Source organism: Canis aureus, chromosome 30 (assembly GCF_053574225.1).
Source record: "Canis aureus isolate CA01 chromosome 30, VMU_Caureus_v.1.0, whole genome shotgun sequence".
In the NCBI taxonomy this organism is placed as follows: Eukaryota; Metazoa; Chordata; class Mammalia; order Carnivora; family Canidae; genus Canis; species Canis aureus.
This window is the reverse complement of record NC_135640.1, coordinates 35,857,347-35,872,662: the sequence shown is the minus strand read 5'-3', so window position 1 is coordinate 35,872,662 and position 15,316 is coordinate 35,857,347. Positions and strand designations below refer to the sequence as shown.

At 46.3% G+C, this 15,316-nt stretch overlaps 1 protein-coding gene and 1 long non-coding RNA gene across 8 annotated transcripts in view; one reads left to right on the top strand and one right to left on the bottom strand.

Annotated features, from left to right (window-relative positions):
- The window catches only part of HLCS (holocarboxylase synthetase), a 225,230-nt gene that overhangs the window by 182,709 nt on the left and 27,205 nt on the right, over positions 1-15,316 (top strand). The gene's annotated exons all lie outside the window — the stretch shown is intronic.
- On the bottom strand, positions 983-7,026 carry LOC144301659 (uncharacterized). Its single transcript, XR_013368398.1, has 4 exons — positions 6,690-7,026; positions 4,700-4,860; positions 2,175-2,266; positions 983-1,904 (listed from the first exon to the last, which is right to left on the bottom strand). It is a non-coding gene; the product is annotated as an uncharacterized LOC144301659 (long non-coding RNA).

Here is a 15,316-nt window from a genome sequence, read left to right as displayed (position 1 = left end):
GTAGCCAGAATACATAAAATGTCTTCCAACTGAGTATTAAGAAGACAACCCAGTGTGAAGGGGGGAAAAAAGGCAAAAGAATCAAACAGACACTTCAAAGAAAACATGAATGCCAGAAAGTATGTGAGAAGCTGCTCAATATCACTAATCTTCAGGGAGACACAAGATAATATATCATTATGCATCCATTTATAGGGCTAATTTAGCGGCTGATAATACCTTATATTGACAAGGATACAGAGAAACCAGAAGTCTCATATTGCTGGTGGGGATGCAAAATGATACAGCCACCTCTGAAAACATTCTGGTAATATCTTATGAAATTTTTAAAAAATATCTTATGAAATTAAATAAACACTCACTATATGACCCTGCTAGCAGTGCTACTCCTAGGGATTGACCCAAGATAATTGAAAACGTGTGTCCACACCAAGACCCGTATGCAGATGTTCATAGCACTTTTATTCATAATCTTCCCAAACTGGAAACAACCCCACTATTCATACGTTGGTAAATGGGTAAACATATTGCTGGAATACTACTCAACAATATAAAGGAGCAAAATACGAGCGACTGCAATGACATGGATACATCTCAGAAATGTTACGCCACGTGAAAATCCTTGGTTCTTACCTGTCGGGAAGCCCTCCCTGACTGAGCCCCCCACACAGCCCCCGCCTAGCAGACCTAGATGCTCTTGCACACATGCACACGCACGTGCGTGCTGGGCCCCAGACATGGCAAGCACCCACTCCCTGCCTCAGATCCTCCGTGCGTGTTCTTCCCTTGCTTGGACTATTCCTCTCCCAGATGCTGTTCCTGCCCTCACCTCCTTCAGGACTCTGCTCACATGTCAGCTCCTGAGAGAGGCCTCCTTCACGGTCTTTACAAAATGTAGAAAGCAGCCTCCACTACCCCTTCTGTCACCCCCTCACCTATTATGTGATGTATTTATTTACTTATTTGTTTAGTATTTGCCTCCTCCTGCCAGAATGCAGGCCTGCTTTGTCTACTGCTACATTTCCTGCTCTCTGGATACCGTTACGTAGTAAGTGCCCCAGAAATAGTGTGAATGCACAAAATTGAATGCACAAAATTAGGAATGCAGGCAGCAGGATAGGATTAGACCTCAGGTATGCTGCGCCCGGTCAGGATATCTACTTTTGCCTTCTGTGTTCTCAGCTTTTCCTTAACCTTCTCATCCATTCGTGTGCTGCACAGCCTCTGACTCTGTTGAGCTTCGAGAAACTGAACTGATGAAGTACACATCGGAAATGAGTGCCAGTGCGTTTACTCCCTCATTTAATATGTTCAAATGGGAAATTCTTGACATTTTTGCAAAGGTATGAAAAGAGAGCTTTTTATATAGGAAACTTCTCAAACGATACATACCAATGCGGATTATTAGTCTTCCTCCCTACACCTGTTCCCGTTTATAAAAACAAAAATATGAGGCAAACCTAGGGAAAAATAATTATAATAATGTTTATGAAATGTTGGACTTACATGCTACTGAAAGTGTGGACATGGAACCAATACTGTTTTCTGACATCACTCTGTTCTGTTGCTAAAGATTTGTTTTAAAGCTGAATCGGAAGATTTTAGACATAGCACAGAATACTGTCTTTGGATGGCATTGCCGTGTAGGGACAGCGTTAAGGGAGATTGTGATCAGAAGTCACTTTTACATAATGCATTTGCTGATTTAGGTCCGATGATCTTTTCTGTAGATGCTTCATTACTTCCCCCCATTCTTGAATTCTTCCTTCCGGAGGTTACGGCTCATGAGTATGGATCCACGCTTGTCCTCCAGAAAAAGAGCCGAAGGGGATGATGACCTTAAAGTAGTTTTGCTTCCATCCTTGTGAGTGGCCCCGGTCAGGCTGGTGGGTTCTGTGGGAAGTCTGAAGGGATGCAGTGGTGCTTGGGATTATTTGCCAGTTTTGGAGAGGGGCGGCCCTTTTGTTTTCCGGTATCCCCGATTATCTGAATCCTGGTCCCCTGCCATTCTCACAGGCCTGCTGATACGTATAATACAAATTGCTGTACTATTTTGAATCGTAACAGAAACATGCTTTTGGGAATCGGGAAATTTGGTAAATTTAGGAAGCCAATCATCTGACTAATAGGTCATTTGGAGAAATGCCCCAGGCCCACTGACATGTATCACTTACCTTTACTGCATCTACTGAGACAATCAGGTGATTTTCTCATTTTGCCCTCGTGATGCGTTCCATTGATACGATGTTAAACCATCCTTGCATTTCTAGGATAAACACTTCTGAATTATAATGTATTATACATAAGAGGTGTAAAAGAATTCAGTTAGCTAGCATTTCATTTAAGGTTTTCACTTCCCTGTTTATAAGTGAAGAGGGCCTGTTACTTTGTTTTCTTACTTTACCTAACTCAGAATTGAGATTAATTGTACTAGAACCATAAAATGAGTTAGGCAGTTTTTCCTCTTTTTTTCTTTCTAATTTGTGGAACATAATGGAATGTTTTCAAAGTTGCAAGTTGCAAATGTTTAGAACCCCACTTGTGTTTGGTTTACTTTAGCCACCAAAATATTTTTTTTAAACTTTATCCTTAATTAACCTTTTAAATTAAAAAGATACTTTTCTGGTTTCACTGTTTTTCTTTTTTCCAGTGAGTGACCTAAATTAACTGTCCAGTTAATTTTTAATGAATATTTATTCACTCATTCAGTGGACATTCATTACGATTTACTGGGCATTTGCTCTGCACAGAGCACTGGGCTAGAAATCAATGGTGAGGGTCCTTCCCTTATTTTTTCTGCAAGGGAAGCAGAGCTCGTTCATCTAAGGCAGCATGTCTCATTCTATGAAAGGAGGGTGTTGGATCACCGGAGACCTTCAGATATTTGTCTCTCACAGAATAGTGATTTTGCATGTTTGTTGAGCTGCAAATGATTCATGGTCTCAGATTTTCTCATTTCAGGTAGAAATGTGTGTAATTATCCATTCATCAAATATTTATAGTCCCTACTCTATGCTAGGCAATGTGTATGGCACAGAAACTCTGAAGACATTTTCAGTAGTTTGTGTCAAGGGCCAGCATTATTTTGGAAGATGCATACTGTCATCATTTACTCCCTTTCTGAATATATTTTAAAAATGTTTGAAGGCAGAAGCATCTCAGGAGGGGATCCCCTGGGTCCCTCCTGCCCTGCTCTGCAGATGTGTGTGGGGACACTTCTTGATGAGCACCATCCATGTCTCTTAGCAGAGGAGGAGCTGCCTTTCTGCCTTTTCTTGGGGTTGACAGTTCAGGTGTGTTGACCTGGTATGGTCACCAAGCTTTGTGTTTCTAAGAAATCAGAGCTGTGGCTGTGGGTTCTGAATTCTCAACCTGGAGCCTTTGCCAGAGAGTGAAGTCAGGGTGATCAGACGTCTTCCCTCTGTAGTTTGACTCATTCCCTACTCATTCCGTACTACATTTGTATGTTTTGGATAAATACCTAGTAGTGCAATTGCTGGGCTGTAGAGTAGCTCTATTTTGAACTTTTTAAGCAACCTCCATACCATTCTTCAGAGTGGCTGTACCAGCTTGCATTCCTATCAACAGTGTAAGAGGGTCCCACTTTCTCCGCATCTTCACTGACACCATTTGTTGAAGAGACTGTCTTTTTTCCATTGGATATTCTTTCCTGCTTTGTCAAAGATTAGTTGACCATAGAGTTGAGGGTCCATTTCTGGGAACCATTACAGAAATGGTTCCCAAATGAGTAGCCTTGTCCCAGATTTCACTGTTCAACTCCACACTGCCTTTTAGATCCCCTGGACCGTCCAGTGAGCCTCTCATACTTGCTGCTTCCAAACCTAGTACTTGATCCACCCTCCAGCTGCTGCAGGCCAGAACTCTTAGACTCGTCCTTAACTCTCTCCTTCCTATCTTCTTTTCTTCCTTTCTCCCCCACCCACTCTCTCTCTCTCTCCCTCTCTCTCTCTTTCTTTCAGGAACTCAGACTATTATCAAATCCTATTGGCCCCACTTCTGAAATATCTAGAATGCCCCTGCCCCCCTCCAGGTTCTGGCATTTCCACGCCAGCCCCCACAGCCTTGCCTCTTACCTGATCATGCTACAGCCCCCCCAGTTGATCCTTCGTGACTCCTGACACCCCCACACACACATCCCTGCACGCCCCTGGCTCTTTTTCGTATAGCAGCCAGGTGAATCTTTCCTAAAAAATCAGGTTATATCCACCCACTGTTTAGAATGGCTCAGCATTGCTTCTTCATTCAGTATAAAATCCAGAATCCAGACCTTCAAAGCCCTAAGGTTGCCCCCCACAGCCCACCTTCCTGGAGCTATCCCCACCCCCTATACACATTCACAATGTACTTGGCCACCGTGTTCTTCCCCATATCTGCTGGGGGCCTTTGGCCTTGCTGTTTCCACTGCCTTGAACGTTCCTGTCTCAGATACCCTCATGGAACACTGTCTGGCTTCCCTGTGCTCTCTGAACAAATGTCTTCCCGAAGGGGGCCCTGCCTCACCATCCCACACACAGTGGACACCCCACCCCTTGTCCCTCTCTGTCCCTTTACTCTGCTTTACTTTGCTCTCACCGTATTGCCACTTTGTGTATTTCCCTAGTCTATGTGTATTTCTACTCCATAATTCTGGTGTGCATTTGTTTTAACATAAAAACAATATTTTAACCTATCAGCTTACTCAGCCTTTTTGCTTCACAAAGTAAAACTGATGCACAGGTTAGGATGTACTGTCACCCCTGGTGTCTTTGTGAGTCCTCCAGTGAACACGGGCCTCTGCATGTCCTCCAAGCTCTTGGGAGAAGCAGGGGCCTGGAGAGAGGTGCTTGTCCCTAAGGAAACCTCCAGAAGTGAATGGAACATTAGAAAGGGTAATTAAAGATCTCAACAACCTTAACTTTTTGCTTGTCCCCGCAAAGTCAAGGTTTCTCCTCTTGGTACAAACCACTGAGTCCGTGAACAGGTCACTTATATCGAGATGAGAGCATGTTAGGGGCTCATGTCCAGCTGTGAACATCTCTGCAGGATTGGGAAGCGAGGGCAAAGCTCAGGAATGAGGGAATGGAGAGGAATTGCCACACGTTTCCCTCCTATCGGCTGTGGGGAAGCCAGCCTGGGTTCTGGGTGTCCCACATGCGGCTCCCACCCAGGATGTTGTAGCAGGTGCCTTCACAGGGGGATAAAAGGAAAGCGAAAGCAAACCAGTAGGGTGACTGTCATAGCTACGGTGGAGGCAGCCCGTTGGGTCTCAGTCACTCTGAAAGGGCCCAGGCCCGGCTTGACACAACCCTCCTTCCCCAGAGCCCCCCGCAGCTGCCTCCGGCTGCAGTTGCAAGGGCACCACGCATCTCCACAGCTCTGCGGTGCTGTGATGTGACACCTCGCTCTCGGTTTCCTTATTTGGGAATAGTTATTAGTCGTGGGTACGGGGCATGCCTCTGACCAGCTGGGGTCCTGGATCAATCACTTGAGTTGTCTCATCCGCAAATGGGGTCGTAAGGTCCCCACCTTGGAGCACTGTCCCCAGGGTTGCCCGGAATCACAAGCAGCAGTTCACTCGGGCGCTGACGTCAGAGAATCAGCGGAGGGTGACCCTCCTCCTCCTTAGTCTGGATCACGGCAAAGTACTGTTTTTGCCGGTGGATCGTCAGCGATGCCTCACACGGCTCTGCGCAGTCCCCCCCAACCCGTCTACGGTGGCTGGTGCGCAGGCAGGTGGCAGCTGGCCCGGGCCCCCCGGATGCCAGAGTGAGCTCGCGCTGCCGTGTGAGCGAGGAAAAGGCTGCGTGTCCCCGGGGATTAGCGCTGGGAGCCTGTTGAGCGGCCGCCAGGTGACTTAACTGGGGTCCTTTAGTAGGTTTCACTATTGGCACCTGGTTAATGGGATGGGGATTTAGGGACGCAGTACTGACATCGCCTTTTCCCGGTCGGGGCAGCGCGGCCTGAGTGCCTCGACGGCAGGCGGTGCTCCCCGGCTGGGTTGTGAGGCGTCCCCGCTGCTGCTGCTTGGCACTGGTTTTATCCCGCTGCCTTTACCTCTGCAGCGTGAAACGTACTCCCACCATCCCAGCCGGCCCTTAATTTTTAAGTGGTGGGAGGATGCCCCATTCTAACCCCATTGTTCTGCCCATTTTTTCTTTTCTTTTTCTCCTCTTGCCTTTCCCTTTGCAGAGTGTTTGGGGGTGGTGGTGGTGTACACATTTGTGAAGCCACAGAAACATGATCCTCATGCCCTTGTGGGTCTGGCAGGCAGGCACCTTTGAAACAGCCGCATCCACATGGCCCTGTGCACACACCCCCCAACGTATGTGGCCCCCTGCTTATGTGGGTCTGCCCCCCACCACCCCGGTTATGTGGCTCAAGGGCCTGACTTCCAGGGTGCTCCGCGCTGGTGGCAACCCAGCCTGCCCTTGGGGACTGTCCCTATCACTCCCTATTTCTCCCATATGGTACAAACCCACCTAGAGTAGGTTACATTTAATGGGGTGAGAAAAACCCACACCGTCAGAGAAAAGTTGCAGGTGAGGTCAGGCTGCTTCCTCCCTGGAGGGAGAATGATTTTCTCTTCTCTGGCTCCCACACCAAAAATTCATACAAAAGAGCTCTTTTTATGTTTGATGTATTGCTTTTAAAAAACAAATCCTTCGTGTTTTTTCATTTTTGGTTCATACCTCTTGGCCGACCCAGCAGGAATTTGGCAGCTGGCGGTGCTGCTTCTCGCAAATGCTAAAAGCTGCCTCACTAGAGTCACTGGCTGCTGGGAAGGCTGGACGCGGGGCAGCGACCCCGGGAGGGTGGGGCGCCTCCTTCCAGTCTGTGTGCCTTAAGGGGCTTACTGGTTGTCGACAGTGATCGCGCACGCGGGGGCTCCTTCCACCATTCTTTTGGTTTGCTGTGTGTTCGCAATTTTTTACGATCGAGAGTGTTTTTGAGGGTTACCCAGGGCCCAGCGAGGTGTGTGTAGATTTTGTTTTGGACACGTACCTTGCTATTGCCCACCCCCCACCCCATGCGGAATCCTTTCTATTATGATTCATGTTCCAGAAGATCTTTGATAAGGCATATTTAACCCATTGTAAGCATAAGCAACCTCAAACCTCAAAATTAAGGCACACCTTAGTTTATTGTTTCATTTTACTTTATTTTTTAAAAAATATTTATTTATTCATGAGAGACGCAGAGAGAGAGGTAGAGACATGGGCAGAGGGAGCAGCAAGCTCCCCGCAGGGACCCCGATGCAAGACTCGATCCCAGATCCCAGGATCACGCCCTGAGCCGACGGCAGACACCCAGCCACTGAGCTACCCAGGTGTCCCTATTGTTTCATTTTATTCTGTGTACAAAGCGCTGGTCCAACACCCAAATTCTTTGCTTTAAAAAGAATCAGAAACCATATCAGCAGCTAATCAGCACAGATACGCAATGATGGTGAACAGACCCACAGAAGAAAATTCTGCCGACTTCATGGATTTTTCTAAATGGAGAGAACACCAAAATCCTGCCGTCTGCTTCCGGAAACTCAAGTGCTCTGCAGGCTGAGCAAAATGACGCCAGAACAGTAATACAGCGTAGCCCGGCCAGTGCAGACAGCCCCCACTCCCCCCCACCCCCCGCCCTTGCTGTCTGAGTCTTGACAGACCAGATTGGAGCATTCCTACTGCCTTCTGGATCTTTCTCTGCAGATGAGCAGAAACATAAGATGCTGAGAAAGGCTGCCAGATACAGAATATGTGTCTGTGACTATTTTTATGCCTTTACTCTGGGATATAGTAGCCAAGATAACAACACAGAACCCTACTTCACAGTCCTTCACAATTCACTGCACATGCTTGTCACCCACTAAATTAGCCAATAAAACAAGAAACATGGATTGGTGTGTGTGTGTGTGTGAGATACTGTTCAAGAGAGGCAAGGATATAATGAAATAGGTACTCTGAAACCAAGTTTAAACCTCGACAGGAGGGCAGCCCTGGAGGTGCAGTGGTTTGGCGCTGCCTAGAGCCCAGGGTGTGATCCTGGAGACCCGGGATCGAGTCCCACGTCAGGCTCCCTGCATGGAGCCTGCTTCTCCCTCTGCCTGTGTTTCTGCCTCTCTCTCTGTGTCTCTCATGAATAAATAAATAAAACATTAAAAAAAAAAACCTCGACAGGAATATAAGTTGGAACAACCTTTTGAAAAGCAACTTGGTAGTGAGCATTAGGGATAAGAAGTTCCTACCCTTTGACCCATTAACCCTACTTTGTAGTAATCTACACTCAATAAATAGATGGGAAAATATATAGGAATACATATGGGGAAACCCATACATTAGGAAACGCATTGGGTATAGCCACTCAGTGGGGTATTATCCATCAACAGAAAGACTTAACAGTAGAGAGCAATGCTTATATCACTTAAAAAGTAGGTTAAAATAAGTAATGAATCAATTTAAAAATCTTAAAACATGCATCTGACAAGAGACTAGGAAATATGGAAAAGTGGTTATGTTCCATTAGGATGAATAATTGCATCTTTTATTTCTGTTTTCCAAACTATCATTAGCATGATTACATTTGTAAATTAAATATCTTACATCCTCCTGACCACAGTAGAGGAGAGTCCTATTTGTCCTCCACTAATTTAGAATTTATGATTGTCTGGTCAGAGATTAAATTGGAATTTCCTTTATGGGCACAAACAAAATTATAGGGAAAATATTTAAATAACTTGAGTTCAAGCCCAAAATCATACTTTAGCATATTTTTAATTGATTGAATGCGTTTGAAAGAAGTAGAACTGCATGAAAAACATTTTTTTTTCCCCACCACATCATACCACAGTCATCTGACCCAATGATTTCATTCTCTCTGTAGCATTAAATGGATGAGGTGGTGTGTAGTGTTTAAGAAGTAAGAACAAATCGTGTCTAGTGGCTGGCGTGGCTGGAGGAGATGGGTCATTTTGTTGACTTTTCCTAATAAGATAATCAAGGTACTCATTTGCTAACTGGAGGGATTCTCTTGTACCAATTCCTGAAAGATTGGGTTCCTGATCTTTCCAAAATGAAAATGCTGTACAAAAACAACATAATCCAATGACTGGCAGTGAAAGATCTCTGGCATGTGAATGCACCCAGCCTATAGGACATGGGCTGCCTGCCTGCTTTTGGGACTCCCCCATGCTCCAGAGCATTATAATACAAGTTATTCATTTTTACCAAAGAAGTTATTCATCCTCACTAAAAAGTCCCTTTGACTTTTTATGACTTCGGGATCCTTTTAATAACACACTCATTTTATATAATCATCTCTAACAGTAATGCAGTGCACACACCTCTCTCCCAGACCCCGCCCTCGAGGCCACCGCTCCCCCTCATTACAAACCCGGTCTGTAGCAGGAACTTCCATCTTCCTCTTTGCCTTTTAATGCTTATCGTAAAAAGCGTTATGAGAAGTTCCAGGCAGTTTCATTTTGTGAAAGCACACCCAGCAATCTCGATTTCATTAGAACATGAAGCTCCATTTACTGTTCGTGGCTTTATGAGGGTCATTCGCGGGGACCGCGCTTAGCAGTAGGTCTCGAGCCGTGTCCATCCCCACATCCTGCAGAAGGAGCCACTCTGGCCCCCGCTGTTGACACGGGGTAGCTGTGCCGTGTCGCCTTAGCCCCATGTGTGGCAGGTGGCCCAGCCCATCGTGAGCTCAGTGCATGCCACTTGCCTGTGTTCCTTGGGGGCAAGGATGAAGCATTGAGCTCGGGTGCTCCAGGATGGAGCGAAGCGCATCGACGTGCACCTTACAGCATCAGGGAGACGAAGCAGTGTCTCCAGGAAATGCCAGGGTTTTGACTTTTCTGGGCAGTGGTCACCGGACAGCTTACTAGTGGCGTGAGAGATGGAGTGAGTCTAGCAAGATGCCAACAGAATGTACCTGTGATCAGAACCGAGCCAGGCCGGGGGATGAGAGCAAAATAGGCACAAGGCAGCAGCATTTCCCCAGGGAGCCCTGACCTCCCCTCCGGGGATGGCCGAGGGCAGAGGCGGCACAGGTGACAGCCTTTAGCAGCCGCAGACGGGCCCAGGACCGCTGTGGTTAGCAGGCCCTGATTGCTCGATCAGGTGCTTTCACAGGGCTTTTCTTTGAAGGTTCCTTTCAGTCAGGTGGGGTGGGAAGGGAAGACAAGACGGTTCCGCTTTCTCCAGAACATTCCTGAGCACTCCAGACAAGGGCGAAGTGCGCCCTACGATGGCCCAATCCGGAAGGCAGAAGCCGCCTCCTCTGCTACAAGAGATCCAGCCAATTCCCTCCCTTCCACTCATGTCAGTTTGACAGCGGGAGGGAACCATCGGTAGCTGAATGTCCACAGTGTGCTGGGTGCTCTGCTCGGGGTGCCTGGATGGTCGGACTCGTTCCTTCCTTGAGTGGCCTGGGGGGGGGGGGTCCAGGTTTATCTACCAGGAGACTGGGGCTCAGCTCAACCAGATGACTCCCCCCCCCCCCGAATACCCCCAGCCAAGCACCTCCCCACTGGGTTTTCTGTGACCCTCGTTGGCGGTTGTGCTGGAGTCAGAGTGGCCCAGGCCTCCCCCCAAAGCTGGGTGCTGAGTTGCCAGTTGCTGTGTAAGAGTCAAGTGGGGCCTCATCCCACTGTGGCCCAGGGGGTCGCTCTTGGAAGAGCATCCCAACTGAGTCCCAGCCAGGACCTGGAGTGGAGGTGACAAAGGCCAACCAGCATGTGCATACACACACACATGTGCACACCCACCCGCCCATGTGTGCGTGAACACACACACACACACACACACACACACATGCTGCCGGCTGAAAAATCTGAGAAGTCCATATTCTTGCAATTTGTTCAGTACTTCTTGACCTTGATAAGTTCCAGCTTTGGGTCATGGCCGAAGGCAGTGCTGTATATAGATGAAATTATTAACTACAAAGGCAAGCTTATTTCCTACACATGTTCACGTCTTTAAATGTAGTGTGGGTTTGCTGTGCATTGACCTGCGCCCACCGTGAAGTGAGCCGTCTGCCCCTGACTCCGGCACCTCCTGTTGTCCTGACATCGTAGGTGGTCCACACGGCCTCGTATTGATGATCCTTCCCAGTGAGCTCTTTTCTCCCTGGTTCGATTATACATCCAACGAGAAATGCGACTTCGCTTAAAATTCCTTTGCATTCCCCTCTCCATATAACATGGTACTTTAATTACTAGGAATCCAGTAAATAAATATTTGTTACTAAAAAACTCCATTCCGCTGACCTACCCTGTCCTGTCCTTCCTTCTAATGGTTCAGGATGCCTTAGAAAAAGTTTTTTTTTTTTAAGAAAAATGAAATAAAATGCATGAGAAAGATTTATGTATTTGGTTGGGGGAGGGGGAAATTCAACTTCTCATAATAGTTTTTAAATTAAATTTCATACTTATCCAAATCCTTTCCTTCTCCACCCCTTCCTCTGATATTCCCTCTCTCATTAAAGCATAGGATTTTGATGGTATTCACAGGGAAGCTGATTTACTGGAATAAAGAAGTTCTTTAAGTCTTAAATTTTGGAACCTTCCCAGTGTGTCTGAACTGGGTTTCAGATTTTACTGGCATTTTGTTGGCAGGGCGGTCTTTGGAGCCCGTCCTCATTTGAGCGCGTTTCCTGACACCTTTGGCGGTATGGTACTGTGTTTTTTAGATTTAAAAAAAAAAAAAAGGTTTGAATAGAAAAGCATATATAAACATATACAGAAGATTGATTATAAAATGTCAAGCAAAATAAAAGGGCAGTAAAAACTCACAAAAATTAACAAATGAGAAGGACTTTCTCTTTAAAGGGGCAGCCAAAGGCAGGATAAAGATAGTTATCAAGAGAGAGAATTTCCAGGAGACCCCAGGAAAAGCTGACTTTCCATCTGCTCAGCCTCCTCTCAATGCACAAATATCTTGTTGAAACAAGGCCAAGGATACCACCCGTCCTACGATGCTGGGCACATGGTTGCTACCTGCAGTCATCAGGGAGACAGATTGTCCCACTGAAATGCAGGGGAAGCTTGCGGAGGTGAAGGCAGGGGGACAGGACCCTAAGGCCTGGGCTGAGGGCATTTCCAGAGACCAGCCACACAACGGATCCTTTGCTACTCATGGGCCTGAACTAACATTTCCCAGAGCCCCTGGGGGGTGGGGATCGATGAGAGGAGAGGCTGAGGCCTGGTATTGGGAGAAAGTAAGAGCCACTGAATCCTAAAGCTGGGGTCCCACTTCATGGGGACATCCCAAGAGTAATTCCACCAAGGTCAGGAAGCCTGCTAGCTCTGCTTCTACTTAACATCGTCCTAGGGATATTAGCCATGTTAGTCAGGCAAGAGGAGTCAAATCAAGGTGTACAAATTGAAAAAGAAGTGGAACTGTCCCTCTTTGCAGTTGATGCAATAGTAGAGCTGGGAAATCTTGGCGCATCAATGATAAAATGCACTGGCACAATAAAAGAATTCAGCTGGGGAGCAGGCTATGAAGCGGCCTGCCAGCACAGAACCTTCTCTAGAAGCTGGCCTCTCATGGGGCCAGCGGAGTTGGGTAGAAAATGCAGTTGGGGATTGGACGATGGAACATAACCATTTGAATGAAAATTTGTTACAGAATTGGATTCAGAACCAAGTTTAGTTCGTGGGGGCCATAAGCCCAGCGTATCATGGAGCAAAGCTGTGCATTAAAGAAAGAGGCCCCTTGTCCCAGGGAATGAAGAGTTAAGCTGGTGCTAAGCTTCCTGGTGGAACAGAGCTCCAGCATGTTGCTTGATCTCTGGTGGGGTGGGTTGTAAGGAGGGCTCTGGAGAGAGGTCTGAGCCGCCAGAGGGAGAGAGGAAGGGTGATGTTCAGGGCAGCAAGGTGGTGAAAGAAGCAATGGCTTTTGAGGCCAGCTGGCAGGGGCAGGAAATTCTTGCTCATAATTATCCTCGAAGCAGTGATGGTTTGGGGGTGGAAGAAGGGGCCCAGTGAGGGCCTAGGTGGCAGGGTGGAGCCTCCCTTTCTAGAGGAAGAAATTCATTACTTTCCTGTTGCTTTGTCTGCCCAGCTGTTTCAGCAGCCCCTTGGCTCTGTCAGAAAAGATTCGAATTTTTAATGTCAATTTGGTGAAGAAAGATTGGCAATTTTTTTTAACTTTGAGGTTTTTTTTAAATTTATTTATTCATGAGAGAGGCAGAGACACAGGCAGAGGGAGAAGTAGGCTCCCTGTGGGGAGCCTGATATGGGACTCGATCCCAGGACCTCAAGATCATGACCTTAGCCAAAGGCAGACGCTCAACCACTGAGCCACCCAGGCATCCCATGATTGGCATTTTTGAAGTAAGAGTGCACACAAGGTAGGGAAAACATCTACTCAGACAGGTAAGGCTGAGCAAATGAACTTTGGCACAATCTGGTGGTGTTTCTTTTCTTCTTCTTTAAAAAAAAAAATTTAAGATGACTCTATTTCAGTTCTAAAAAAATGCAAGAAGCCTATTCTGATTTTACGCTTTGGGTGTACACTTCCATAACTTTCCAGGAAAATGTATAACCTCCCCCTCTCCCCAGGACAGTCAAACTTAATACAACTAGAAAATGCATTTTAAGAGACTGGTGGCATTCCTACCTTCAAATTTTGTTTTGATAAAAAAAGATATATATATATATATATATATATTTTTTTTTTTTTTTTTTTTTTTTTTTTTGGTGGTGACTCAGAGAGTGGTCCTCTGAGCCAGGCAAACTTGGTTAACTGTTCTGGAACCTCATCAGGTTGTTAATCTCTGCAGCGTCCACATCCTCATAAATAAAAAAGACCATGTGGCAATGCCTGTCACTAGAGCCACCGGGTTGTTCAAGGGAGAAAATCGCCCACACTAAGGGCTCAAGCACATGGTTGGGTGCTCCGTGAATGGTATCCTTGGATTATGCAGTAACCTTGCTATACCTTCTGAGACTTAGAGATACCATTCTTTACCTGTAATCGAAGATACATGGCTCATTAATTAATTAGCTCACAAGGTCCTGGAGACTTTTTTTAAAAAGATTTATTTATTTCCTTGAGAGGGAGCATGTGAGCTTTGGGGGATGAGGGGAGAGACAGAGGGAGAGGGAGAGAGAGAATCACCAACAGACTCCCCACTGAGCGCAGAGCCTGATGTGGGGCTCAATCCTATGACCCTGAGATCATGACCTGAGCTGAAATCAAGAGTCAGACACTCAACCAACTGACCCACCCAGGTGTGCTGGCCTTGGAGAACTTTTTAAAGTGAGTGGGAAAATGGTGCTTTGTTGGCTGGTGTACTTAGTGTTGGAAGCCTGTCATAATGAGGTAGTGATCAGGAGTGCAGGTGTGTGTGTGTTTGTGTGTGTGTGTGTGTGTGTTTGTGTGTGTGTGTGAGAGAGAGAAAGATGGAAGGAAGGAAAAGAAAAAAGAAAAAAAAAGGAAAGAAGAGAAGAGAAGGAAAGAAAAAAGAGGGGAGAGAGATTGAGGGTGAGAGGAGAGACTAAGACTGTCCTAGCTCTTAACATGCTTCATGGGGGTGGAAACTATGCAGGCCTGACATTTGGTGACCATGAATGAAGTCGATCTAGGGGAACAGGACACTAACAAGGAACTCAGACATTTCCAGGTCCCAATCTAGTATACAGCAGTGCTCTCTGGTGTACACTTCCTGTCTGGCTGCCAATCCCTATGCCTTTCCCCCTTGCCACATGTCTTCAGCTACCAATCACCACCATAGCTCTAGAAAATAAAATCTTTTCATCTGCAGGAATGCCCCCATGTTATCTTAGAGGATATAAAAAGAACACAATACCTTATTTCAGTAGTTGTATGGCCGGAGGAGAGAGGGGACCCTTTCATGTTGTAGCTCTGGGGTTTTTTCAAGAAATACAGTTATTTTAAAAAAAATTCATTGGAAAATAGCTTTTGGTGCAATGGTTTCAGGACATCAGCCTTTGGACCAGCTTTATCCTACTTACCTCTGGCATACCCAGTCTCTCTGAAGATTGGGATTTGATGGGTCTAAGACGAGGCCTTAACCATCTGTGTGTTTTGGTTTTGTTTTTTTTTTTTTTTAAACTGCACAGGTGATTGCACATCTCTGTCAGAGGACCTCATCCTAGAGTCACCTTTGATTCTGTGACCTTGATTCTATGGTCAGGATCCCACATTTGTTGAATGTGGTGGTTTCTAGCAAAGACTGAGTCATCTGTTAAAATTGAGTGAAAAGTGCAGCATGTCCTCAAGTTCTTTCTGAAGTTTTAATGGAGATGATTAAGAATCTTAAAATGGTTTCCCTTGTGACCCCTGTCTTGGTA